At 40.0% G+C, this 26986-nt stretch overlaps 1 long non-coding RNA gene across 1 annotated transcript in view; it reads left to right on the top strand.

Moving 5' to 3' along the window:
- Positions 1 to 5634: 5634 nt before the first annotated feature.
- The window catches only part of LOC145542180 (uncharacterized), a 43232-nt gene continuing 21880 nt past the window's right edge, over positions 5635 to 26986 (top strand). Inside the window, exons 1-2 of the long non-coding RNA XR_014079639.1 lie at positions 5635 to 5998; positions 10647 to 10706. This is a non-coding gene — a long non-coding RNA (uncharacterized LOC145542180). The remainder of the gene's footprint in view (positions 5999 to 10646; positions 10707 to 26986) is intronic.

Genomic DNA, 26986 nt, shown 5'->3' with positions numbered 1-26986 from the left:
AGGTTCCACAGAAAGTTACGTTTGATCATGTTGTATGGTCTACAGTGTAGACTACACTAACAGAAGAAATTAGTTTAGGTTGTGTCAAATCATGTTAAAATACAACATTAAATAAATGCAAAGAGCCCAGAACAAAGAAAGTGATTAAGCTGGTTTAACTGCATTCAACCCACTATGCTAAATCCCCATAGGGGGCTCTAGTTAAACAACAAATTTAGTTTCTTGGCCTAAATCCTTTTCTTCAAAGAAGAAATTTTTCTTGTGAGTAACTCTGATAAATTTGTTTTCATCTTCTTCATTTCTTAGTCTCTAGGGAAGCTAGGGTGAAAAGAATCTATCTGATTGGGTTGCATTTTTGGAAGAGATGTACTGTGAAGAATGGAATAGAAGGCGATGGGTTACACAGCTAAAGAGGCGTTAGAGGAACTGAGGCATGGGTGAAGTGTGATTGTTCAGCCCCAGAAAAAGGCCAGCTAGTGACACCCGGGATAGGATTTTATCAGGCAGTGAATCAAATAAGGCTGCGAGGGAGATAATAAGATGTAATTATAGCAGTGCTGTTAGTGCCTGTTCATGGGGTCTGGCAGCAATTTGGTTGAACACCCCTCATTTTGAGAAATTTGTAATTTGGCAGTAAGAATTCTTGCCTTAAAATTTGGCACAAACGTTCACAGTTTAATATTGCAAAATCTGGGAAATGTTGAAATGTGGCTGCTATTCTAATTGAACTTTTTCAGGCTTTTTCGAATTGGTTTTTTTCCTGTTGGATTCAGAAACAAACGCCTCTTTTTTAAAAAGTTCACTAAGGTTTTTTTAAACCACAAACTCATGTACGCTTACAAGCAGATGTACTGCTGAAACAAATTCTCATGACTTAAATCTTTGTGTACATATTGAGGGGAAAAAAGCTTTCACTTGAAAAACCCGAGTTCCTTCTGTTGGTAGCCCTTTAAAAATTCCCCACAATCAGTATTTTGTTTAATTTCCTTTGAGTCAGAGCGGTGCAACGTGGTGTTGCTCTTGGTTTTATGAACCGACTGCTTCCCCGAAGCTTATTCCCCGTTGTTTTAAAGTAGAAGGGAGGTCACCGGGCTGCAGTGAAATGTGGCCAACTCCGCCTGGGACCAAGCTGGCCCAACGGGCTTCTTTAAAGTAACTGGAAGTTTTCTGACAGGAAACCGGTCAGTTCTTATAAGCGTCGGCTCGGGTTCCCACGGCCCCGGCAGCTGCGGGTCCCCCGACGCCCCTCTCGGGGCCGGGCAGGAGCGCGGGGTGCGGGGCGCTGTGGGCGGCAGGGGGCAGCAGCGGGAACCCGTTGTTCTCCAGGCAGGGGGTGGGGCGGGAAGCTGCCCCCCCCGTTTCCGTGCCCCGCGCTCTCCCCTCCCCCCTCTCGAGCCTTGCCTTGCCTTGCCTTGCCTTCCCTCCCCGCGGGGAGGAGGGCGGGGGTGCGGAGCCCTCCCCCGGGACAGGGGGCGTGTGCGTCCCCTCCGCTCCCCTCCCCCCGGCCGGGCTCTCCTGGCTCCCCGAGGCGGGAGTTTCCAGGAAGAGCTCAGAGCGCGGTCGCACCACCGAGCGCACGGAGACGTCAAGTAGTCCCTGAGAGCGACCTGATTCAGAGAATTCTAGCTGCCAGAGGCTGTCGGAAGTTGGAACTCCGAAAAGACTGGAAACAGCTCTCTGGCCTGGGGAGCTCTGGGAAAGAGGTCCGAGGTCCCACTTTCCATTCCCGGAGAAATATGTGTAGTGGAGGCGGAACGAGTTCCGGCGGAGGGCTCGGGCGCGCCGGGTGGAGTGAAGCGCCGCGCGGTCGAAGCGCTCACAGAGTTAAAGTGGGCGGGAAAACCTGGAGCGGACTCTCCCTGACACGCCTAGGACCTCCCTCCCCACTCCTCGTGGGGGAGGGGAACGAAAAAAGAAGAGACAGAAACGTGTTCCTTTTCTCTGCTTCCTAAATCCCTAGTGAAGAAACAAGTGGCGACTCGCCACTTCGAGAAATGCCCGGCAGGACCTTCAGGTCCCGGCGGGGAGGGATCGTGTGGCTCCTCCTCCAGTAACGTCCGCACCGTCGGCGATGGGCGCGCGGTCAGAAACCCAGGCCTGCGACCTGGAGGAGCTAGGCGCGCGCATGCGTGCGGTGGGCGCGCGCTTCCCGCCCCTTTCCTGAGCGCGTTCGCTTCCCTCCCTCCCCCCACGTTCCTCAGCCGCCACCTCAGAGGTTCCCCCGCACCCAGCCCTCTCTTTTCGGGGGAGGTGGCCCATCTTGCCCATCGACTGACTAACCCCTTCACCCCAGCTTCGCCCCGCCTCCCCTGAGCTTCGGTACGAACTCCGCAGCTAGGGTTCAGCTTTCACATTCCCGCCTCCGCCTTCTATCTCCCCTCCCAACCCTTAAGCACTTCCTGCAAACTACCCAGTTCTCGCTCCTTTCGGCGCCGCCTCCTCCCAGCCCTAACTGGATGGCTGCTTTCACGTTGGTGGGGCTCTGGGTAGCACCTTGTATTCCTCCTGCAGGCGATGGCTGCTCCATTTTGCAGATGAGGAAGTTAAAGTCCAGACCGCCGACGAGCTGGACTCGAAAGGCTCCTTGTTGTTGTTCAGTCGCTAAGTCGTGTACGACTTTGCGACCCGGTGGCCCGTAGCACGTCAGGCTGCCAAGGCGTTTTAACTATCTTCGGAATTTTCTCAAACTCCTGTCCTTTGAGTGGGTGATGCTGTCTAACTACCTGACAAAACATGGTCCCGAGGAGGAGGGAATGGCAAACCATTCCAGTATTCTTGCCAGGAGACTCCCATGTACAGTATGAAAAGGCTCCTTTTGAGTTGTCCCCAAAAGCAAACACCGTAACTGGCTTTGGAAAGAGTAACCCTTGACTTGCTACAATTTAAGCAACCTTGGAACGCCAGTCCCAAGGAACTGGCATCCTCAATCCTTCAGTCCAAACCGCCGAGCCCAGTTGGCAAACACCATAGAAACAATTTATCCCAAATCAACTATGTAGCGATCACTAAATTAGAAAAAGAGAAAATTGGTGATTTTAGAGGTTATGTATAGGCTATTTATTCAATGTGAAGTCGTTTTTAAATGCACTATGTAATATTTTCTCTTAGATTTTGTAATTCTCTTATTCCTTCCCCAATTTGAGATAATGTTTTTGGTTTTGAAAATATTTTGACATAATTTGTCTCCCAGTAACAACAGCATAACAAACTTTTCCTTTTTGTTAGTATCAGTGTTAATCGCACAGTCATGTCCGACTGTTTGCAACCCCGTGGACTGTAGCCCACCAGGCTCCTCTAGTTCATGGGATTCTCCAGGCAAGAATACTGGAGAGCGTTCCCAATTCCTCCGCCAGGGGATCTTCCGCACCCAGGGACCGAACCTGGGTCTCTTGTATTGCAGGCAGTGTTTACCTTCTTAGACACCACAGAAGCGCTTTGTTAGTATGGTTGATTATTATTCCTAAATTCCACACCTCAGTCCCTAAAGTCAATTCTTCCCTGGGCTTCAGCTCCAGTTAAAAGTTATCTCCAGTTGGTGAGAGGTTTGCAAGAGACGTCATAGAGAATCTTGAGGCACTGTATCTCTAAACTTTTTGTGTATCACAAACTTTAAAGCTGTAAGTGGGACTTAAAGGAAAAGATTTGTATGATTTTGTGTATATCAAGAGATTCATTATTTCAGATTCGAATGTTTTGAGATTCTCATTCCAAGCATTGTAAATATGATTCTGTTTTGTTTTGTTATTTTAATTATTGGCTATGCTGGGTCTTCCTTGCTGGGGGCTTTCTCTAGTTGCTGTGTGCAGGAGCTACTCTTTGTTGAGGTGTGCAGGCTTCTCATTGTGGTGGCTTCTCTTGTTTCAGAGCACAGACTTTAGGCGCTTGGGCTTCAGTAGTTGCAGCACACGGGCTCGGTAGTTGTGGTGCATGAGCTAAGTTGCTCTGTGGTGTGTGGGATCTTCTTGGACTGGGGATGGAATACGTGTCCCCTGCATTGGCCCCCTGCATTGGCAGGCAGATTCTTATCCACTACACCACTAGGAAAGTCACTGGGGGGACTTTCTTTAAATGACTGTTTTATCACTATTTCCTTCTATTGCAAGTATTTCTAAATTATTTATTGGACTGATGTCTTCTAAGCATAGTGGTGGTCTGAAGAACCAGTCCAGATTATTTCAAGGCAGTTTTTTAAGTTGACTGAATGTTGCATGATAAACTTTCTGAACATTTGTTCAATAAATAAATGTTTTCTATGTGCAAAGCACTATATTAGGTCTTTTGTGAGATATAAAGTTGGACAAGCTAGGGAGGGCTATTCTTCAGAAGCAGTCTAAGTGGAGATAACATTCTCTACATAGGCTCAAATCAGTAAAAATTCGTTGTTATTTCTAGATTGATTATTTTTTTATCACTTAAGTTTTATTGATTTGAAGTTTCCAAAAAATTTTCCCCATGTTCATTTGCAGTTCTCAGGTTCTGAAGAGCCAAGAAGCATCTGAATAGAAAAGATCAGGAGTGGGCAGTGATTTAATGGGAATATGAATAACGATAGTTCAATATTGAAAAATGAGATTATAGGAATGGCAGGAAAGAAAAATGTAAGTGTAAGGATATCCAGGGCTTCAGATTTTAAATTGTGAAGAAAGATAGGAAGGCCTTAGGAAGTATGTGCTGTTTAACTTTGCATGAGTGTTCATAAATGTATCTTTTATTTTAGGAAGAATGAAACAGTTTTGTATTTAAGCACATGACTACCGACACAGATTTGGTGAAGATTTTTTTTTTTCTTTTGGCCTCACTATGCAGCATGTAGGATCTTAGTTCCCCAACCAAGGATCGAACCATGCTCCCGCAGTGGAAGCACAGAGTCCTAACCACTGAACCACAAGGGAATTCTCTGATGGGGAGTTTTAAGGAATACCAGTGGTAGAGAAGAAAAATCTAGTTTGCAGTGGAATTCAAACTTCCTATAGCCCGAGGAGGGGAGAATCCTTTGGTTTAAGTTAGACAGAGTCAAAACTCTTACCTACCCCACCCCCAAAGAAAATCAATTACAGTTGAGATTAAACATATAACTTAAATCTAAATACTTTTAGCTCAATTAAGGATGCATTGCATTTGAACTTTATTATTCAAATTTACATTTCTACAGTGATTTTATAAGCTTTAGCTTCATTCTGCTACTCTGAATGTTTCTGCTGGGCTCCTGCTTCCAGTTACTGCAACTTTGCGGTTACATCCTGGTTTGTGGACTGATGCCTCTCATGGGGGTGGTGCTATATTACGGTGTAACTAGGTTTTCAGCTTGATTCTATTCTACTTCTAATAGATTCAGAAGTTAAATTGTAAGAACCTCAAGAACATAGTCTTTCTTGAGTAAAATGAAGAAATTACATGTGAAAATGTATTACTTTTCATTAAATCTGGGGATAATTTTCTGAACTCTCGTACGTACTGGAGGAGGGCATGGCAATCCACTCGAGCATTCTTGCCTGGAGAATCCCATGGACAGAGGAGCCTGGTGGGCTACAGTCCATAGGGTCTCAAAGAGTCGGACACGACTGAAGCAACTTAGCATGCGTGCGTGCGCGCACAGACGCGCGCACGCAACTGTGCCCCATAGACGTTAGAGTCAGACAGCTGTGGTTTATTCTTACTGAACTGGGAGATCAGTGGCACCATCTGATTTCCTAAGGGAAAATCACGTTGTAGACTAAAACCTATAGAAAAATTGACACAGTCATCAGCATTATCATAATGGAATTCAGGTTTTGCTTTTCCCTTTATTGTCAACCTCTGGGTCATATAGCATAAATAGATCCTTACTTGCATCCAAGTTGGTCTTACATCCAAGTTGGAAGTCATAAGGCTTCCATTTCTTTAGTCGTTTTATGAGCCATAGTTGGAATAGATGCCTAGTAAATCTTTTTATCATCAAGCTTTCTAAAGATGATTTTTCTGGTCACTGCCTCTGACTCTGTTCTTTGTGGGATCCTGGGTAAGTCATTCCTCTTATTTGGGCTTCAGTTTCTCTATCTAGAATCTTGCTGAACCCATGACAAGCCCCAGGTCATTCTACAGTGGGTCATTTCTTTGCCTCAGTGCTGCAGAGCTCTGGACTTTTAAAGTAATTTCTTCTTTTACTTGAAAACCAGGTCATTTAGCTTTTATACATTGATGAGAGAACTTTTACATTGAGGGATTGAAATTTTGGGCTTCAAAAATGATGTTATGTTAAGGCAAGGCCTTAGAGAGGTTAGAGGAACAAAGAGACTATTCCAAGGATTCTTAACTTGGCATCCAGGATAGAATGCATTGGGTCCTGAATGTGGATTGGGGAAAATCACATCTTTATTTTCACTAATTCGTAATTGAAATTTAATGTTTCTTTTTAGTCTGAATGAAACAAAACCACAGCAGTATTAGCAGTACTGTACTTGTGACAGTCACTGATAGAAATCACAGGTAATTTCATAACAACACTGCAATTGTTGCAGACATGCTGATACAGTTTGTGTTCATTACCAGGAGATCTTGTTATTTAATGTGTTAATAAAGAAATATGTTCATTACTGTATCATACATTTTTAAAATTTGGGGGACTTCTCTTGTGGTCTAATGGTTAAGACTTCAGACTCCCAGTGGAGGGGACATGGGTTTGATCCCTGGTTGGGGAATTAAGATCCCACAAGCTACCAAAAACATTTTGATAATTACTTCAGTATAATAGGTTTCCTCTGTAAACCAATGTACTGTCCTCTATAGTTATTTTATGCATTTAAAAGCATTATTCTGAGAAAGGATCTACAGGTTTTTCCACACTGCTAAAGGAGTCATTGGTACAATGAAAGATTAAGAACTCCTGCTTTAATCAAAAATAAATACTGTTAGTAGTGGGGTTTTTTGTTGTTGTTCTTTTAAACTTATTTGTTTTTTAATTGAAGGATAATTGCTTTACAGAATTTGGTTGGTTTCTGCCAAACATCAAATAGTGGGTTTTATTTATTTATTTATTTTTTTCTTTTGAGATCTTTGTACAATTTTTATTTACTTATACAATTTTCATTTATTTTCTCTAGTTGCAAATAGTGGGTTTTAAACCATCGAATAAAATAAGAATCCATGAGTCCACTCTGATATAAATAAGTAAATGAATCATTACATAAATGTAGAAAAAGTGAAACTTTTTCTTACAGTAGTTTGACAACGAATAAATATGAATGCTAAAACCAGTGAGTGAAAATTTGTTGAGTAGCAGGATATTTACAAGGCAAAGTATCTTTCCATAAATTATTTAATAGTTACAAAGAAAGTGGAGGAACCTAATTAACACCATGTTAACCAAGTCATCAAACCTACATCACTGATATTGGAACAAATTGACTGCATGTACCTCTTAATAAGAAGCACTGAGGACACAATATCACTTCAGTGGTAATCCTGCCAAAATGCACAAACTGAAACTAATCATGAGGAAATGTCAGACAAACCCAAATTGAGGGCCATTTTACAAAATAACTGGCCTGTACTCTTCAAAAATGTCAAGGTCAGGAAACAAAAAGAAAGGCTGAGGAACTGATCCAGGTTAAAAGAGACAAAAGAGACATGACAACTAAATGCAGTGTATGACCCTTAGATTTAATCCCAAACCCAGAAAAAAAAAAATATATATATAGCTCTATATAATGTTTTTAGGACAATTGACAAAATTGTCCATGGACTGTAAATTAGATAATAGTATTGTATCAGCATTAAATGTTCTCATTTTCATACACACACACTGGTTACATAAGAGAATAACTTTGTTCTTAATAAATAACACACTGATGTATTTAGGGGTAAAAGTGTATATTTCTAAGTCTTAAATGGTTTAGGGAAAAATACATATATTTATAAGTCTATATGCAAAGAGAATAATACAGTAAGTGGAAAAAATAGAAATAATTTTAAAATTTGGATAAAGGACTTAAGGGAGTTCCTTCTACTATACTTGAAATTTTTCTGCAAGTTTGAAATTACATTGCTTTATAACGATTGTCCCACCCTCACTTTGACGAGGTGAAAATTGAGATTTTGAAAGAAGACTGCTCAAGGTCTGAGTTAGGGCCAAAACTCAGATATCCAGATGTCAGTCCTCTTTTTACACCAACTGAATTGTTTGGTATTTGTGTTTGGATGACAAAGGTTGAACCACCCCTTTTTTACTTCTCTTTTTAGTTTCTTGGTTCCTTAGAGCTAGTTCCTTCTACTAGAGAACCAAAGTAACATAACTAAATGCTTCTTTCGGTTCCTTCATGATTAGGCAAGGAGCAATCTGAAGTTTCTGAGCTGGGATATCTCTCCTTTTGTAGGTTTAATATCTTTCTTATTGCCAACCATTTTCTGTACATGGTAGGCCTCTTTTATGTGGTATTATTTGAATCCCCCTCCTCCATAGAGTGATGGTGTTTTATTGTTTAAACTTCTTTCCATAGGCCACTCCATTTCAAGGTCTCTTTAATATTGATGGTGGTGGTTTAGTTGCTAAGCTGTGTCTGACTCTTGCAACCCTGTAGACTGTAGTCCACCAGGCTTCTCTGTCCTTGGGCTTTTCCAGGCAAGAATACTGAAGTGGGTTGCCATTTCCTTCTCCAAGGTATATTCCCGACTCAAGGAACCCAAGTCTCCTGCATTGCAGGTGGATTCTTTACCAACTGAGCCACCAGGGAAGCCCTCTTTAAATCATGTGTTTTCATTTCTGTTGTTCTAAGACTCAGTTTCCTTAATTGGTGGAGGATTAAGACATAATATGCTGAAAAAAGGGGAATATAGCATTCAGAATTATAAAATACAGAGATTAATCTAACAACAATTATAGACGATGGGGACCATTTACTAGTCTTACTAGTTATTGAGTAAATCAGCTTTATCAAAAAATTAAGAAACCAGATCTATCATTTTCCATGTGAATCAGTATAAATCAGCTCTTTGTCGTCAGTTTGGGGATGCCTTGTCTCCAAGTGAGATAATGGAAAATATTAATTAACAATTAAATGTCAACAATTTTATATGGCTCCACCTGATGGCAAGTGTATTATTAAGGGAGTGATGTGTTTTCCCTTCTCTTAGGGAACTGGTAGAAAAATGGAGATAGTTCCTGTGGTATCTGCTCTTGAATCTTTAACTTCTCACTTTTCCTACCTTGGCTGTCCCTCTGTCCTGCCACTCTCTGCTAGTCTTCAAGTTCCTCCAGATTTCCATTTTGGCTTATATTAGTTTCTGCCACCTGGGATCCATCCAGTAGTTCACAGAGTTGAAATATCAGAGGCAGTTGGTTCAGTCTCCTTATACTTGAGATGAGGAAACAGAGCTAATATCATAAAGCTGATATCTCAGAAGTATGGCAGGAATGCAATATCCTGACTCCCAAGACAGTGGTCTTTCTATCTCAGTATCCATGTTCTACCGTGTTCTACCTTATATTTTCTACAGCCCAATTTTTGGACGTGGGCGTGTCTGTCAATCTCTCCCTCAGTTTCTTCTCCCCTTATCTTTTTCTTAGCCTTCAATTCTTGTCAGTCACCTGGATCTTCTTTATTTCCTCATTTTTGCCTTTTTATCATTCAAGAGAAACTTTAGCTTGTGCATTCTACCTTTCTCTTTCCATTTTTGCCATTGATGAATGGTGAAAAAATAAGTGTATTTTCTTGATTTTTACCTTCTGGAGTGATACCATGGGGAGTAGCTGGGACAGTTTTAAGATAATGAAAGATATCCTTGTGTATTTGTGTGTCTAATGTGTATTATTTTATACTTATGAAATATTTTGAAAGTAATTTAAGAAAAACTGTAGTTGATAATACCTGTCTTTACAATAAAAATTACCATAGCCCAATGGAAACAATCAAAAGGACTTAGAATATTATTTTTTTTAAATGAATGTGTGATGTTTTGTTAAGTTTCACAGAGTAGAGTTTGAATTGCCCTTTGACTCTGCTGAAAATATACCCTATCTTTATTCCTAAAATATTGAATTCTTTATTTGAAAAGACCTTTGGAAATCATGTTCAAGGGAACAGAGTAAAATATCAAGAAAAAAATTATTTAGCATGAGGGAAGTAGAAGACTTTAGGGTAAGAATAAGACTTTGGGTCCTAAGAATACTGTAGCAATTTTTAAAGAGCAGAGCAGACTCAATTACTTTCTTATAATTCTTGTATTTTTAAGACACTTCAGCTAGAGACTCAGCCAATAAGTAGAAAAACTTGAGAGTGAATGTTTGGTATGTGAATCTGGTACCTTAAGGAGTATCTCAGGTTTTCTCTACCTTTAAAGACTTAGTTGTGGATAAGAAGTATGCTGTGAACACCTTATTTAGCCAGCATCTGCATCTTACAGCCCAGCAATTTGGTTTTGTGTGCTTTACCTACTTTGGGACAAACTGGCCTTCTATTGGTAGGTGTGGGCTTCCCTTGTGGCTCAGCTGGTAAAAGATTCGCCTGCAATGTGGGAGACCTGGGTTCGATCCCTTGGTTGGGAAGATTCCCTCGAGAAGGGAATGGCTACCCACTTCAGTATTCTGGCTTGGAGAATTCCATGGACTATCTATGGGGTCACAAAGAGTCAGACACGACTGAGTGACTTTCACTTTCATTTTTCATTGACAGGTATGACTTATGTGGGATACTGTTTCATCCTGGAGACTGGATAAGCACTGACTGATGGAGGTAAGACCTCAATGGAAGCTTTACTCTCTTTTTTAAAAAACATTTTTATTTGTTTATTAGTTTTTGGCTGTGCTGGGTCTTTGTTGCTGTGAGGGCTTCTCATTGCAGTGGCTTCTCTTGTTGTGGAGCATGGGCTCTAGGACGCATGGGCTTCAGTAGTTGCAGCACCTGGGTTCAATAGTTGTGGCTCCTGGGCTCTAGACAGTATAAGGTCAATAGTTGTGGTTCATGAGCTTAGTTGCTCCACAGCATGTGGGATCTTCCTGGACCAGGGATTGAACCAGAGGCTCCTGCATTTGCAGGCAGATTCTTTATCACTGAGCCACCAGGGAAGCCCTGGAAGCTTTACTCTTAGAGAGGTGGGTGTTTATATTTTCTTCCTTCTGCCTTGTAGCTTTTCTAGAAATGATCTTTGGGTTTCTTTTATTAGTTAATCTCCTACTCCCACCCCAAACCCATCTTTTTATGTGTAAACTAAGTCTTTGTTGAAAGCAATTTATGTCAAAGTTGTACAGTTTTCTTTGGAAAATACAAATGGATATGTATCAGTGGTCTCTTTTCCTTTCATCGTCCTGTTACTTATAAGTTTGGAAAAACACAGAAGAGAAAGACCTCTTCATCTGGAGCTAAGGGAGTTACCATTGATAATTGTGAGTGAGTTTTAGAGACTTAATGATTCTGTCTTAATAAAGTAACAACTCTAATTCTCTTATTTAATCCCTACGAACTTGTAGAGTTTTCTCCAACTATCAATTGTTCATATTGGATAGCCAGAACTGAAAAAATGTAGATTTATTTCAGGGTGTATTCACAATTATATAGTGAAGCTGAATGTGACACACATATTACCAAGTTTCTTAGCAAATATAAAAAAATCACTTTATCAAATATAAATCACTTTATCAAATATATTTTCAAATATAAAAGAATCATGCTTATTACTCATGCCTCTGTTCTGCAAGTATTTCCTATAAATACAGTGGCCAATACATTAAAAAGATTTCTCACTTTGGCCTTTTTTTATTAATAATAATTTTTTTAGAAAGGCTAAAGTGAGAAATTTTTTCTTTTATTTGTTGAATTTGCTCCAGGACTCCAGAAAAAAGAGTGTTACTGATAAACTTTAAAGTGACTCACCACGGACTACCCTTTCAGATTTCTTCTGGACTGAAGAGCTTAGTTGATGAGCTTGACTTAATACCTACATCCATTCTACTTGGTCAGTACTTATCAATCTCTTAAAATGTGTTTCAAATGCTCTTCTCTTCATAAAAATGTCCTAATAAGATGGCCAAGATGCTCTTGTTCTTCTCTTCTAGTCATCCATTAACACACAAAACATATCAGTGTTTCCCAAGCCAGCCAATTGCTTGAGATATTAGTAGGTGTTCCGGGTGAAATACATTTAATAAACACTGTATATTATATCCCTTTCTTGGAGATGATTCATGTTATGAATAATTATGAATGAATATTAAAGTCTCTGAGAACATCTTCAGTAAAAGAAATCTGCTTAATTTTGTTTAGCCCATTGTATTCAATAAATACTTTATGAATTGCAAGCTGTAATTCAAGTGTTACTTTTCACATGAAGGCTTTCATGACTCCCACAGGCAGCAGCCAGTGTATCTACCACTGAATTCACATAGCTTGAAGTTATACTATAAAAGTACTGTAAAAATTTAGTTTCTATTAATACTATGATGTAATCTTTGGATTGTTAGCTTAAAGCTCATTCAAACTTAATTAAGGGAATTTACTAGTTATCAACTAATAAATCAAAGTTTGGTCCTCAGTGTTGAGGCTCAGTGATGTTACTAAAGACCTAGTTTCTTTCCATTTCTTCTTCTAAAATATTTGATTTTCTAAAGTTTCCTCTTTCATAATCTCAGTATGGATGCAGCAGTTTCTAAGAAGGCTGCATGTGCTTCCTTCACCTCTAGTGGGAAGAGGACATCTCTCAAGGAAGCTCCTTCAGAATAACAAGGAGGAAGCATCTTTCCCAGAAGCCCCAGCAAAGATTTTTCATATCTCATTGGCCTGAATCAAGATCACTTGCCCATCACTGAACTGATCAATGTCCATGGAGATAGCATGTGCTATGCTTAAGCCAAATAGGGTCTATCCTGGTTTTGAGTGTGAAGCTTCCTGTAGTGATTTTACATAAGAGAATATGGACTCTCTTTCTAAGGGGAAGGAGGAGTAAGTGCTGGGTAGTCAAAGCCAGTAAAAATCCATTACATGATGCTTAACACATTCCGTTACTTTTCTATTAAGTTATACCTAATTAGTACATTGATCATTCTGTATTAACTTTGTTCACACAAAAACTTGTACAGAAATGTTTATAGTATAAATATTTATAATAGCCAAAAATTAGAAAAAACCCAAGTGTTTGTTAGCTAACGAATGGATCAACAAATGTGGTATATCCATACAGTGGGATGATATTCAGAAATAAAAAAGAGTGAAGCACCAGTACTTGCTACAACATGGATAAAACTTGAAAACATTATGCTAAGTTTAAGAAGCCAATCACAAAAGGCAACATAGAGTATGATTCCATTTATATGAAATGTCTAGAATAAGCAGAACTATAGGGACAGAGTAGATTAATGGTCACCAGAGACTAGAGGAAGGGAGAAAAGGGAAATGGTTGCTAATAGATACAAGATTTCCTTTGGGGATGATGACAATGTTCTGGAATTAAATAGTGGTAATGCTTGAACAATTTTGTGAATATATTCAAAAGCACCAAATTATACAGTTTACATTTAAACTGTAAATTTTTATGGTATGTGAATTATATCAATTAAAAATATGTTTTCATATATACCTTGAAGTTAGGAGCTTATTTTCCTATTTGTATTTTCAATGACCACCCACTACCAACCCCGGTGTCTTACACATAGCAGGTACTCAAAAAATATTTGAATCGTCATTCAGTCACTTAGTTGCATCTGACTCCTTGTGACCCCATAGACTGCAGCACACCAGACTTCCCTGTTCTTTACCATCTCCCATAGCTTGTTCAAACTCATGTCCATTGAATTGGTGATGCCATCCAACCATCTCATCCTCTGTCATCCCCTTCTCCTACCTTCGATTTTTCCCAGCATTAGAGTCTTTTGCAATGAGTTGGCTCTTCGCATCAGGTGGCCACAGTATTGGAGTTTCAGCTTCAGCATCAGTCCTTCCTATAAATATTCAAGGTTCATTTCCTTTAGGGATTGACTGGTTTGGTTTCTTTGGGGTCCAAGGGACCCTCAAGAGTCTTCTCCAACACCACAGTTCGAAAGCATCAATTCTTCAGTGCTCAACCTTCTTTATGGTCCAACTCTCACATCCATACATGACTACTAGAAAAACCATAGCTTTGACTATACATACCTTTGTCAGCAAAGTGATGTCTGTGCTTTTTAATAGTCTGTCTAGGTTTGTCATAGTTTTTCTTCCAAGGAGCAAGTGTCTTTTAATCACCATCCACAGTGATTTTGGAGCCCAAGAAAATAAAATCTGTCACTGTTTCCGTTGTTTCCCCATCTATATGCCATGAAGTGATGGGACTGGATGCCATGATCCTAGTTTTCAGAATGTTGAGTTTTAAGCCAGCTTTTTCACTCTCCTCTTTCACCTTCATCAAGATGCTCTTTAGCTCCTTTTCACTTTCTGCCATAAGGGTGGTGTTATTTGCATATCTGAGATTATTGCTATTTCTCCTGGCAATCTAGATTCTGGCTTGTGATTCATCCAGCCTGGCATTTCACATGTTGTACTCTGCATATAAGTTAAATAAGCAGGGTGACAATATACAGCCTTGATGTTCTCCTTTCCCAGTTTGGAACTAGTCCATTGTTCCATATCCGGTTCTAACTGTGGCTTCTAGACCTGCATACAGTTTTCTCAGGAGGCAGGTAAGGTGGTCTGGTATTCCCATCTCTTTAAGAATTTTCCAGTTTGTTGTGATCCACACAATAAAAGGCTTTAGGGTAGTCAATGAGGCAGAAGTAGATGTTTTTCTGGAATTCTCTTGCTTTTCTATGATCCAACAGATGTTGGCAATTTGATCTCTGGTTCCTCTGCCTTTTCTAAATTCAGCTTGTACATCTGGAAGTTCTCGGTTCATGTACTGTTGAAGCCTAGCTTGGAGGATTTTGAGCATTACCTTGCTAGCATGTGAAATGAGTGCAATTGTGCAGTAGTTTGAACATTCTTTGGCATTTCCCTTCTTTGGGATTGGAATGAAAACTGACCCTGAATGAGTGGAAACTAAATTGAAATAACTGATTATATTTTTATCTTTAGGCTCCAGAAAGTTGCTTAGTTCTCTCCTTAACTTAGCAATGTAGTTAGCATGAGTGCAGATCAACATCCTCACAATGAACAAGTATATTGTATTCAAAGATTATTCTTCACTTTTGTTGCTTTACTTTGTTATTTGTCACCTTTAACAGATACTTTTCGGTTAAATACCATTACAGAATTGAGCTGGTTAGTCCATGTTCTCTTCACTTCCACAGTATTTATTTTCCTGATTTACTTGTAAAAATTGCTTTCATTAACTTTCAGCTTTGAGAGCAAAGAGTTTAACTGGGTCACTGAATTTGTTTTGTCTGAATACTGCTTATAATATTTATATTATTTTAAAAAACTATTACCTTGAGTTTGTTTCCTCCTCAGAGAGCTTTAATCATATTAGCACCATTCAAGTTAATCACGGAGAAGGCAATGGCAACCCACTCCTGTACTCTTGCTTGGAAAACCCCATGGACGGAGGAGCCTGGTGGGCTGCAGTCCATGGGGTCGTGAAGAGTTGGACACGATGGAGAGACTTCACTTTCACTTTTCACTTTCATGCATTGAAGAAGAAAATGGCAACCCACTCCAGTGTTTTTGCCTGGAGAATCCCAGGGTTGGCAGAGCCTGGTAGACTGCCGTCTGTGGGGTCACACAGAGTGGGACACGACTGAAGCGACTTAGCAGCAGCAGCAGCAAGTTAATCATCTTTATACTTGACTCCATAAAGGTGGAATGGAGGAACCCATATATACAGGTGGAATTATTTCTTCAGATCATGAATCTGAAGACAGGGAATATCACAAACAAATTTATTACCAAGGTTCTTTCTGGCTTTACTTAAACTGGCTCCTCTACCTTTTCTGTCTCATCCCAGTTTATGTGATATATGGAGCCTGTTTATCTCTGCCATTTAGAAGCATTAGTTTTCATAGCCCTTCCATCTTGAGGGTTGGGTGGGAGATATTAGCCAGCAGATTTTGCTGGTTTTGAAGTAAGATTTCCAAGAAGCGTTCTGAAATAACTGTCCTTCTACCCGTGAATACTGCTTTTAACAACTGACAGCCCCATGGCCAGAGAAGTACACTTTTATCATTTTCTCCAAATTTCTTTTTTTTACAAATTTCAATTCTGTATAAAAAATGGAAAGAATAGTACAACATCCATGCCTTCATTTAAATTTATGAATTGATAACATTAATATTTTGTCTTATTTGCTAAGTTGTGTATATATGCATATATCTTAAAAATATATACATCCATACCTTAAAAAATATTATTTTATGATCCTTTCAGATGTAAGTTGCACATTGTAGACATCATGGCATTTTCTTAATTTTATTTTATTTCTTAAGTTTATTTATTTGGCTGTGTCACATCCTAGCAGGGGCTCATAGCTCGCAGGCTCAGTAGCTGTGGTGCACAGGTTTAGTTGCCCCACAACATCTGGGATCTTAGTTTCTAGACTAAGGAGCACACCTGCAATCCCCTGCATTGGAAGGCAGATTTTTAACCACTGAACCACCAGGAAACTCCGGAGTTTTTCATTTCTTTAGTTCCCTTTATTCTAGAACAATTCCCCACCTTTTTTTTTCTTTATGACATTGCCATTGTAAGGTCTCAATTTGGATTAATCAGATTATTTCTTTATGATTAACGTTAAACATTTTCAGCAAAAGTATTACGTAAGTAGCCAGTGTTCTTTAAGAATCAGTGTGCTCAAGACGTGATCAGCACTTGCTCCATCCTTGTTTTCCTTCCTAACTCTTCTTCCGTAGCCATTTGTTCATTCACAAGCATTTACTGAAACAACCTGGTCTACTCCGTCTTTTCTTTAGTCCTTCCCCAACTTAATTTTTTTTCCTCCTGTATACAGAAGTAAAATTATTAGATTGGAGAAAGGTAGATTCTTGAACATAATAGACTGAAAATTTCCATGCAGACCTTAGGAAATTATATTAAAGCCATCATTTCACTAATGATTCTGAAGCCTGGAAGCCACAACTATTGAAATGAAGTCTTTCAAAAGATCAAAGAAGTGGCTCAAGTTATCAGTACCTATGGAATACCAAAAGTTTCACACTGTTATTAAATAAGCATATTTTAGGGGGGAAAAAAAACCTAGTTAATCTACTTGGTGATTCATTTTTTGGGTAAAATTTTATTATTTTTATTTTGTTTCTTCTTTGGTTTTGGGCTACAGATGCTTTTCTAAACACAGTAGATGTCTTCTCATTAGAGTTGAAGCAACTTTTAATGATATTTTTTTTCTTGCATCCTTCCTGCTCTGTATAATTGGTCATACTTAAACCTCTCTTTTTATTCCTCCTCAAAGAGCTACTATTAGTGTTCTGTTTTCTTCCTACTCTCTTCTTTTTGAGGAATATGGTTGAACGATGCTTTCTGTTTTCTTGATGAAGGTGGAGGTGATTGGTGCTTGATAGCCTGTTTGCCCTCCCTATCCTCCTTGTCCTTCTCAAAAATATCTTCAAAAGATGGGTCCTTAGTTCTCAAAACATTTTGCCATTTCTCCCTTGGAGTGAAATTGGTTGCATTGGTTGATACGGGAATCCCTGAGGAATGCTCTAAATTTGTTAGTAATTGCTTTGATTCCTCATTCTCCAATTTTCATAGAAGACATAGAATCCAAAGACACATAAGTGAAAAAAATAATTCCTATCTTGAAGGATAAAATAATTGCTCTGAAAAGGTTTTGCACACTACAAAGAGCATACAGATAAAGAAATGTCTGTCTTTGCATTTTTGTTTATTTTTTTGTTTGCTTGTTTTTGAGATGAGGCAACAATTTATTGTTCAGTCATTAAGACTCTGTGATCCCATGAATTATAGCACACCAGGCTTCCTAGTCCTTCACTATCTCCCTCAGTTTTCTCAAACTCTTGTCCTTTGAGTCCGTGATGCCATCCATCTCATCCTGATGCCAACCATCTCATCCTCTGTTGCCCCCTTCTCCTCCTGCCCTCAATCTTTCCCAGGATCAGGGTCTTTTCCAATGAGTCAGTTCTTTGCATCAGGTAGCCAAAGTATTGGAGCTTCAGTTTCAGCATATTCCAATGAATATTCAGGGTTGATTTCCTTTAGGATTGACTGGTTTGATCTCCTTGCTGTCCAAGGGACTGTCAAGATACTTGAAAAGAAATGGTAGTTTGTTCACTAGAATAGGAGGGGATGAAATCCTGACTAAGGGATAGCATATGAAAAAGCACAGGAATATAACATAAGAGCGTATATTCAGAGGACAGTAAGTAATCCTCTTTGGAGGAAAATATCATCATCATTGGCCTCAAGCTATTTATATACATTTTTTTTTTTTTGGCTGCGTAGCATGTGGAGTCTTGATTCCCCTGTGCTATGCTGTGCTGTGCTTAGTTGCTCAGTTGTGTCCGACTCTTTGTGATTCCCATAGACTGTACCCCACCAGGCTCTTCTGTCCATGGGGATTCTCCAGGCAAGAGTTCTGGAATGGGTTGCCATGCCCTCCTCCAGGGGATCTTCTCAACCCCGGAATTGAACTCAGGTGTCCCAAGTTGCAGGTGGATTCTCTACCATCTGAGCCACCAGGGAAGCCCCTTAATTCCCCTGAAGTGAAGTGAAGTGAAAGTCACTCAGTCGTGTCCAACTCTTTGTAACCCTGTGGACTATACAGCCCATGGAATTCTCTAGGCCAGAATACTGGAGTGGGTTGCCATTTCCTTCTCCAGGGGATCTTCCCAACCGAGGGATCGACCCCAGGTCTCTCACATTGCAGGCAGATTCTTTACCAGCTGAGCCACAAGGGAAGCCCCTTAATTCCCCTACCAGGGATTAAATCTGTGCCCCTGGCTCATGCCCCCTACAGTAGAAGCGTGGCATAGAGTCCTAACCATGGAATCACCAGGGAATTCCCAATTTTTTTTTTTTCAAATACAGTGGCCAGCGCAAAGATAACCAGGCGCATGAGGAGAAAAGATACTATGAGGAAGGAGAGAAATAATAGATAATAGAAACAGACCCAAAGGAACTCTGATGTTACAATGAGTGGACAGAGACTATAAAACAACTCTGTTTACTATGTTCCAGGAGATAAAAGTTATACTTGAACAGTTGGGCAGAGAACTAGAAACTATAAAAAGTGACATTAGCAGATTTGTAAATGAACAACGTAGAAACTCTAGACTGAGACATGGTGAGCACTGAAATTTGTAAGATGAGAGAGATTCAAGTCTGGTTACCCTGTTGGTCCTGTAAGTCCAAGAAGACATACAGAGAGAAAGAGAGAAGAGAAAGCATGTGACCTCAGGAAAACAAAGATGCACGGAGAGAAAGCTACCTGACTATTTTCCAGTTTGGCCTCTTCTCACTACAACTGATGCCATAATAAATATCTTTGTACACATACTGGCATTTTTATGTACTGGCATTTTTATTTCTATTAAAAAGATCCCATATACCACATTAAAAGGATATATTACATTGTAAAAGATACTGCCACCCTACTTTCCCAAATAGTCATAGTCCTTGTTATTTCCCCCAGCAATGTATGAGAGTTCTCATCGCCCCATATTCTTTCCAATACTGAATGTTATCAATGTTTTGATATATTACCAATCTGAGGAGTTAAAAATAGTATATTAAAAGTCTGTTTTTTTGTTTTTATAGATTTTTTTTTTTTTTGCTTCACCTTGTAGCATGTGAGATCTTAGTTTTATGGACTTCCAGGGAAGTCCATAAACATGACCAATGGAATAGAATAGAGTCCAGAAATAAATCTTTGCATAGATGTTCAAAAGGTTTTCAATAAGGATGCCAAGACCTTGCAATGGAGAAAGTAGTCTTTTCAACAAATAGTTTTGGGGAAACTGGATACCCTTGTGCAACAGACTCTTACCTAATAACATATACAAAAATTAACTCAAAAGGGATCAAAGACCTAAATGAAAGAACTAAAACTATACAACTCTCAGGAGAAAAAAGCAGAGGAAAAATTTCATGTCACCGGATTTGGCAACAATATCTTGGATATGATGAGAAAAGGGAGAAAAGGGAACTCTCTTATGCTGTTAATGGGAATGTAAATTGATACAGCCACTATGGAGAATGGTATGGAGATTTCTTTAAAAACTAAGAATAAAGCTGCTATATGACCCAGCAATCCCACTACTGGGCATATAGCCGGAGAAAACCACAATTCTAAAAGACACATGTACCCCAGTGTTCATTGCAGCACTATTTACAGGAGTCAGGACATGGAAGCAACCTAGATGTCCATAGACAGATGAATGGATAAAGAAGTTGTGGTACATATATACAATGGAATATTACTCAGTCATTAAAAGGAATGCATTTGAGTCAGTTCTAGTGGGGTGGATGAACCTAGAGCCTGTTATACAGAGTGAAGTAAGTCAGAAAGAAAGAAACAACTATTGTATATTAATACACATATGGAATCTAGAAAGATGGTGCTGATGAACCTATTTGTAGGGCAGCAGTAGAGACACAGACAGATAGAACAAACTTGTGGACACAGCCGGGGAAGGAAAGGATGGGACAAATTGGGAAAGTAGCATTGAAACATACACATGACCAAATATAAAATTGATAGCCAGTGGGAATTTGTTGTATGACACAGGGAGCTGCTCAGTGTGGTCAAAATAATAATCATAATAATTTTTTAAAAATGGAATAACTCTATTTTGTTTTTCTCTGACTACAAGTAAAGTTGACCATCTTCTGTTTTTTCTTGTTGTTTTGTTTTTTTAACATTTGCATTTTATCTTTAATAAACTGCCTGTTCTTATTCTTTGCCCAGTTTTTTCCTGTTTATCATTTTGTTATTAAATCATAGGAGTTATTTTTACATTAATAATATTAACCTTCTGTCTAGGGGGATTTTCCTTCCATTTTATTTAGTTTGTGGTGTCTTTTGGTATTCAAAAACCTCACAAAATAGTACCATGGCCCCACTACCATTATAAGATGAATTTAGTATGGTGGGGCTTCCCTCATAGCTCAGTTGGTAAAGAATCTGCCTGCAATGCAAGAGATCTGGGTTTGATTCCTGGGTCGGAAAGATCCCCTGGAGAAGGAAATGGCAACCCACTCCAGTATTCTTGCCTAGAGAATCCCTATGGATAGAGGAGCCTGGCGGGCTACAGTCCACGGGATCGCAAGAGTCAGACACGACTTAGCAGCTAACCCACCACCACCACAGTGTGGTGGGAGGTGGGGAAAGCAGCCCACAGAAAATGTGATGCTGGCTGGAAAACTTAATGGGTGTCTACTGTATGAAATGTTATAAAGATATGGCCTTTCTAGCAAACAACTGCAAGGAAATGACAGAAGGCACTGGATATGGGTGCTGTTATTTACCTGAGTCATGGTTTACATGTCACCATCCACCATAATTTCCTCTAATCATTTATTTATTCAGCAAACATTTATTAAGCAGCTATAATGTACCAAGCTCTGTATTATAACAGAATACAAAAATAACTAAGATGTGCGTCCTGTTTTTGAGAGGCTCATGCTGTATTTGGGGAGGTAGAAATGTTAAATTACCAGTAGTGGCAAAAAGATGAGTATCACACTAGAAAGAGGATGATGCCTCAGGCTAAGCAGCTGTAGACATAAGAAGTGAATGGGAGACTACCCCTGGTAGTCCAGTGGTTAAGAATCTGCCTTGCAATGCAGGCGATAGGGGTTCAGTCCCTGGTCTGGGAAGATCCCACATGCTGTGGGGCAAAGCCTGTGCACCACAACTAGATAGTCTATGTGGCCAACAAAAGATCCCTCATGACTCAAAGGAGATCCCTTGTGCCAAAAAAAAAAAAGTGAGTGTATCTGTGTTACGTTCTAAAGGTAAAGCTGAAAGAACTTATTGATCATTGGATATAGGTATCAGGAAAAGAGGGATCAGAGATGATCCTAGGTTTTGGGCCTGAATAATTGTGAATAATATCCAGAAGAGTCTTCATATGTGTGTGTGTATATATATATATATTATGTTTGGCTGCGCTGGGGTCTTTGTTGCTGTGTGCAGGCTTTCTCCAGTTGTCGAGAGCGGGGGCCACTCTCTAGTTGGGGTGCATCTATGGCACATGGGCTTAGTTGCCCCATGGCATGTGGAAGCATCCCGGACCAGGGACTGAACCAGTGTCCCCTGCATTGCAAGGCAGACTCTTAACCACTGGACCACCAGGGAAGCCCCCAGAGGAGTCTTTACTGAGTTGGAGGAGACTGAAGTAGATAGAGGTTTTAGGGAGAAATCAAGAGTTCTTTTCTTTGGCCATGCCAGGAACTTGAAGATGGAACCTGGCCCAGCAGTGACAGCCCCAACTCCTAACCACTGGACCAGCAGCGAAGTCCCAAGAGTTCTATTTTATATATGTTAAATCTGAGATGTCTGCTAGACATCCAGTGAATTTTCAAGTGTATATTTAATATATGAGTCTGGAAGGTCGGGGAGACAGGCAAGCCTGGATTATAAATCAAGTGGTCAATGGCAGTATTTAAAGCTATCGGACTGGATAGGATCACTTAGGGCAGAGTGTGGGTAGAGTAGAAAAGAGCCAAAGAGAGAACCAATCTTTAGAAATTACATAGAGGAAGAGGAGGATCCAACCAAGATGACTGAGGAGTGGCCATGGAGGCAAGAAGAAAACTAGGAGAATGAAGTGTCCTAGAAGTCAAGAAAAGAAATTACTTCAAGCAGGGAGTAATCAACAGTGTTGAACAGTGTTGAGAGGCTAACATGAAGATAGAGATGGAGGTTATAATGACCTGAACAAGGCAACTTCAGTAGAGTGGTGGGGATAAAGCCTAGGTTTGAATGGATTGGAGAGAGAAAAAAAATGAGGAAGTAAAGATAGCAAATAGACAAACCCTTTGAGTGGTTCTGTGAAAAATTAGGATGATAGCTGGGAGGGGAGGTAGGTCAGGGAAAACTTTGAAAAAAACTTTTTCAAAAAATAGAAACAACTTTTGAATAGGTTGCATTAGGTACAAAATTATAAAGATACAAAAGGGTAAACAGTGAAAAGTCTCACTCCGACACCTTTCCCCCAGTCACAGTGTTTCCCTTCCTCATTCCAATGTTTCCATTCTCTTTTGAATCCTTCTGGAGATATTCTGTGTTTGTACAAGCAAATATACATATATTCTTCCACTTTCCCTCCTTTTAAACAAATTCACAAATGGTAGCTCATTCTACACACAGTTTCTGTCTCTCGCTTTTCTATTTCTCAACATATCTTGGAGATTGTTCCATTTAGGTGTACAAAAAGGTCTTCCACTTACTTTGCTTGTAGTTGTATTGTGTTGTTATACCATAATTTATTTATTCAATCCCCTAGTGATTCCTGTTGATGAATATTTAGATTGTTTTCAATCTTTTGCTATTACAAAACTGCAATGAATAATTTTATATATAAGTCTTTTCACATGTGTGGCAATATATCTATAGGGTAAAATTATTTAGACAAATTGTTGAGTCAAAGGATAAGTACATTTGTGAGTTTGATAGATATGGTTCCAAAATACTTCAATATAATTTGTACCAATATCTCTACCACCAGCAATGATAAGAGTATTTGTTTCCCTATATCATGTTACTAATTTTTTTATGTTTGCCAATCTAGTTAATGAAACAAGGTTTCTTAGTGTATTTTAAATTTTCATTTGTTTCTTTTAAATGAGGTTGAGTATATTCTCAAAAGTTTAAAAGCTATTTGTATTTCTTTTTCCTTGAATTGTCTCTTCTTATCCTTTTTATCTTTTTTCAACTTTCTAAAGGATTATTGGTCTTATTAATTTGTCGGAGCTCTTAATATATTAGGCACATTAGCCTTTGTGATATGAATTGCAAATATGTCTTTTCAATTTGTTTATGTTGATTTTTCTCTGAAGAAATTTTTTTTTACACAGTTGAATTTTTCTGAGTTTTGTGTCATACTTTGAAAACCATCCCCACCCCCAAAGTTTTTGTTTGTTTTAAATTCCCAGGAGAGTTTTTTAAGTGTGGGGAAGGAGATACTAGAGCGTGTTCACACGATTTCAATAGAAAGGTAGAAATTGATAATGCAGGAGAGATTAAGGAAAATTTCAGGAGCAAAGTCTATAACTAGGCTAGAGGAAATGTGAAACAAAGCCTAAATGGGACAATTGGTCCTTAATAAGAACAGGACACTCCTGAGAATATGGGTGCTGATGCAGATATAGGTTGGCGGATTTGGTGGTGAGAGGATGAGAAAGTTCTTATCTGGTTGCCATATTTTCCCAGTGGCATAAAGGCAAATTTATTAGCTAGGTGCAGAGCAGAAAAGGATGTTAGGGCTTGAGGGCAGTTGAATATTTAGAAGGTTCGAAGGCCTTATTGGATTAGATGGTCTAGTTCATGTTCATTTTCCCCACCTTGGAACAAAAGATAATTTATTTAAAATTTTTGTTGGTATAATGATTCAACCTGATGGAATGACTTTGTTTTCCTTTGAAACCTTTATGTTTGGAGAATGCTTCATATAATTACATTAGTATAATTAACTTGGCACCAATGTGTTATGCATGGGTTTCTAGCAGTGTGGGCTTGTCTTCAAGAGGTGTTTGGGCTCACTCTTTGGACAACAACTGAAAACTCTTCACAAATAATTCATGTTCTATACTTACCACACAGCTGCTAAAAGCTTAACAACTTGGGCTTGAGTTATTTGCCTTGTTTTGTTCACTTGGCATATGTCCCTAAAGAGATAATTTGATTGGGTTGATTTGCTATTACTCAATACTGAGTTATACGTTTTTGTTTTTAGTTCTACCTCTGTTTATTGGAGAAGGAAATGGCAACCCACTCCAGTATTCTTGCCTGGAGAATCCCAGGGATGGAGGAGCCTGGTGGGCTGCCATCTATGGGGTCGCAGATTTGGACACGACTGAAGCGACTTAGCAGCAACACCTCTGTTTACTGCTATCAACCCATCTCCCTCCACCCAGCTCAGGCTTGCATGCTCAGTCATGTGACCCCATAGACTGCAGCCCACTAGGCTCTTCTGTCCATGGGATTTCCCAAGCAAGAATACTGGAGTGGGTTGCCGTTCCCTTCTCCAGTGAATTCTGCTTTTGAACGCTAAGCCACTGCTACTGCCTCAGTGGCAGTTGACTAGCCTGTATATAGCTGCCTTCAACTTGTGTCTTGGCCTCTGATTAATCAGTTGTGATGGCAGAGTATATTTCATTCAAAACAGATTGTATGAGTCATATTACTTGAGCAGGAAAGAACGGTTTGCACCATTTTGCCTAGAAAGGGTCCAAGTACCTGGCAAGCCCAAATGGCTGCATGAACTCCTTCAGTTCAGTTCAGTCGCTCAGTCATATCTGACTCTTTGTGACCCCATGAATTGCAGCACGCCAGGCCTCCTATCCATCACCAACTCCCGGAGTTTACCCAAACCCATGTCCATCGAGTCAGTGATGCCATCCAACCATCTCATCCTCTGTTGTCCCCTTTTCCTCCTGCCCTCAATCTTTCCCAGCATCAGGGCCTTTTCCAATGAGTCAGCTCTTCGCATCAGGTAGCCAAAGTATTGGAGTTTCAGCTTCAACATCAGTCCTTCCAATGAACACCCAGGACTGATCCCCTTTAGGATGGACTGGTTGGATCTCCTTGCAGTCCAAGAGACTCTCAAGAGTCTTCTCCAACACCACAGTTCAAAAGCACCAATTCTTCGGCACTCAGCTTTCTTTATAGTCCAACTCTCTCATCCATACACGATCACTGGAAAAACCATAGCCTTGACTAGACGGACTTTTATTGGCAAAGTAATGTCTCTGCTTTTAAATATGCTATCTAGGTTGGCCATAACCTTCCTTCCAAGGAGTTCAGTTCAGTTCAGTTCAGTCGCTCAGTTGTGTCCGACTCTTTGCGACCCCATGAATTGCAGCACGCCAGGCCTCTCTGTCCATCACCAACTCCCGGAGTCTACCCAAACCCATGTCCATCGAGTCGGTGATGCCATCCAACCATCTCATCCTCTGTCGTCCCCTTCTCCTCCCGCCCCCAATCCTACCCAGCATTAGGGTCTTTTCCAATGAGTCAACCCTTCGCATGAGGTGGCCAAAGTATTGGAGTTTCAGCTTCAACATCAGCCCTTCCAATGAACACCCAGGATTGATCTCTTTTAGGATGGATTGATTGGATCTCCTTGCAGTCCAAGGGACTCTCAAGAGTCTTCTCCAACACCACAGTTCAAAAGCATCAATTCTTCGGCGCTCAGCTTTCTTCACCGTCCAACTCTCACATCCATACATGACCACTGGAAAAACCATAGCCTTGACTAGACGGACTTTTGTTGGCAAAGTAATGTCTCTGCTTTTAAATATGCTATCTAGGTTGGCCATTACCTTCCTTCCAAGGAGTAAGCGTCTTTTAATTTCATGGCTGCAGTCACCATCAGCAGTGATTCTGGAGCCCAAAAAAATAAAGTCTGACACTGTTTCCACTGTTTCCCCATCTATTTCCCATGAAATGATGGGACCAGATGCCATGATCTTAGTTTCTGAACTCCTTCAGCCCTCCCAATAAATTGTTCAGATCCTTTGTTTCAGTGATTAATTCTACAAGGAATCTAACTTAAGCAAATAATCCTTAGAAGGCAGTATAGCAAAGTGGTTAAGAGTCAGATAAACTTAGAATTGGATCCCAAACAGTGATGAGTAAGTATCTCCTAGAGTTTTATTTCTGTGGCTCTCGTCATCACTATGCAATTAAAAAACGAAAGAACCTGGGACTTCCCTGGTAGCCCAGTGAGTAAGAGTCTGCCTGCCAATGCAGGGGACATGGGTTCAGTCTCTGGTTTGGGAAGATTCCAAATCTCGCGGAACGACTAAGCCCGTGTGCTTCAACTATTGAACCCGAGCTGTAGAGTCAGCAAACCACAACTACTGAACCTATGTTCCACAACTACTGAAGCCTACATACTCTAGGGCCCGTGCTCCAC

This window comes from Giraffa tippelskirchi, chromosome 3, assembly GCF_054371585.1.
Source record: "Giraffa tippelskirchi isolate mGirTip1 chromosome 3, T2T-mGirTip1v1.2.pri, whole genome shotgun sequence".
Taxonomy (NCBI): Eukaryota; Metazoa; Chordata; class Mammalia; order Artiodactyla; family Giraffidae; genus Giraffa; species Giraffa tippelskirchi.
Note: the sequence above shows the minus strand (reverse complement) of the source record. Positions and strands in the feature narration are given on the sequence as shown.